Below are 2,500 nucleotides of genomic sequence, written 5' to 3'. Positions count from 1 at the left end.
GAGGTCCCTGGAGGGTTAGATGATGAGGGACGGAGGGAGGGAGGCAGGCAGGCAGGCAGGCAGGCAGGCAGGCAGGCAGGCAGGCAGGGAGGGAGGGAGGGAGGGAGGTAGGTAGGTAGGTAGGAGGTGGTGGTGTTATACAGGGGAGGAGAAGCATGGATGTGTGGCTGTGGAGGTGCTGTGTGGCCCTTTAATGTCACAGGGCCAGTGGCTGGGTGATATGCCTGGCTCCTGGAGCTCTGATACAGGGGAGAGAGGCATGTGTGTGTGTGGCTGTGGAGGTCCTGTGGAGGTGCTGTGTGGGCCTTTAATATCACAGGGGGAGAAGCTGGGCCATGAGCCTGGCCCCTGGAGCTCTGATACAGGGGAGAGAAGCATGTGTGTGTGGCTGTGGAGGTCCTGTGGAGGTGCTGTGTGGCCCTTTAATGTCACAGGGCCAGTGGCTGGGTGATATGCCTGGGTGCTGGAGCTCTGACACAGGGCCAGAGAGGCATGTGTGTGTGGCTGTGGAGGTCCTGTGGAGGTGCTGTGTGGGCCTTTAATATCACAGGGGGAGAAGCTGGGCCATGAGCCTGGGTGCTGGAGCTCTGATACAGGGGAGAGAGGCATGTGTGTGTGGCTGTGGAGGTCCTATGGGGGTGATGTGTGGCCCTTTAATGTCACAGGGCCAGTGGCTGGGTGATATGCCTGGGTGCTGGAGCTCTGATACAGGGGAGAGAGGCATGTGTGTGTGGCTGTGGAGGTCCTATGGGGGTGATGTGTGGCCCTTTAATGTCACAGGGCCAGTGGCTGGGTGATATGCCTGGGTGCTGGAGCTCTGACACAGGGGGATAGAGGCATGGATGTGTGGCTGTGGAGGTCCTGTGGAGGTGCTGTGTGGGCCTTTAATATCACAGGGGGAGAAGCTGGGCCATGAGCCTGGCCCCTGGAGCTCTGATACAGGGGAGAGAGGCATGTGTGTGTGGCTGTGGAGGTCCTGTGGAGGTGCTGTGTGGGCCTTTAATATCACAGGGGGAGAAGCTGGGCCATTAGCCTGGCTCCTGGAGCTCTGATACAGGGGAGAGAGGCATGGATGTGTGGCTGTGGAGGTGCTGTGTGGGCCTTTAATATCACAGGGCCAGTGGCTGGGTGATATGCCTGGGTGCTGGAGCTCTGACACAGGGCCAGAGAGGCATGTGTGTGTGGCTGTGGAGGTCCTGTGGAGGTGCTGTGTGGGCCTTTAATATCACAGGGGGAGAAGCTGGGCCATGAGCCTGGCCCCTGGAGCTCTGATACAGGGGAGAGAGGCATGTGTGTGTGTGGCTGTGGAGGTCCTGTGTGGCCCTTTAATGTCACAGGGCCAGTGGCTGGGTGATATGCCTGGGTGCTGGAGCTCTGACACAGGGGGAGAGAGGCATGGATGTGTGGCTGTGGAGGTCCTGTGGAGGTGCTGTGTGGGCCTTTAATATCACAGGGGGAGAAGCTGGGCCATGAGCCTGGCTCCTGGAGCTCTGATACAGGGGAGAGAGGCATGTGTGTGTGGCTGTGGAGGTCCTGTGGAGGTGCTGTGTGGGCCTTTAATATCACAGGGGGAGAAGCTGGGCCATGAGCCTGGCCCCTGGAGCTCTGATACAGGGGAGAGAGGCATGTGTGTGTGTGGCTGTGGAGGTCCTGTGGAGGTGCTGTGTGGGCCTTTAATATCACAGGGGGAGAAGCTGGGCCATGAGCCTGGCCCCTGGAGCTCTGATACAGGGGAGAGAGGCATGTGTGTGTGTGGCTGTGGAGGTCCTGTGGAGGTGCTGTGTGGGCCTTTAATATCACAGGGGGAGAAGCTGGGCCATGAGCCTGGCCCCTGGAGCTCTGATACAGGGGGAGCATGGATGTGGCTTTGGAGAAGGCAAATATCTAGAGTCTCCGCTCCACTCCCCTCTTTACCTTCCTCGGTGTAAAACTTTGACCGCCAGTTTTTCAAAGTCTTACACCGAGGAAGGTAAAGAGGGGGACCGGTCGGCGAAACTAGAAGTTTCCCCTCTCTTACCTTCCTCGGTGTAAAACTTTGACCGCAAATTTTTCAAAGTGTTACACCGAGGAAGGTAAAGAGGGGGACCGGTCGGCGAAACTAGAAGTTTCCCCTCTCTTACCTTCCTCGGTGTAAAACTTTGACCGCAAATTTTTCAAAGTGTTACACCGAGGAAGGTAAAGAGGGGGACCGGTCGGCGAAACTAGAAGTTTCCCCTCTCTTACCTTCCTCGGTGTAAAACTTTGACCGCAAATTTTTCAAAGTGTTACACCGAGGAAGGTAAAGAGGGGGACCGTTCGGCGAAACTAGAAATTTCCCCTCTCTTACCTTCTCCTGCCCTCGGTGCGAGCCGGTCTCTCCCTGTTTTTCAAAACACCTTTCGCACGATTTCAGAAACCCAGTTTTCGGAAACGTGAACCTCCAGGGATCGGCCCCGAGGGCGCCGGGGACGCGTGGGCCGACCCGAGAGGGGTGCGAAACGGACTGCCGCGGGCAGCTCGG

Source organism: Trachinotus anak, unplaced genomic scaffold (assembly GCF_046630095.1).
Source record: "Trachinotus anak isolate AG129_WGS33_773 ecotype Australia unplaced genomic scaffold, CSIRO_AGI_Tana_v1 ptg000065l, whole genome shotgun sequence".
NCBI classification, from domain to species: domain Eukaryota; kingdom Metazoa; phylum Chordata; class Actinopteri; order Carangiformes; family Carangidae; genus Trachinotus; species Trachinotus anak.
Note: the sequence above shows the minus strand (reverse complement) of the source record.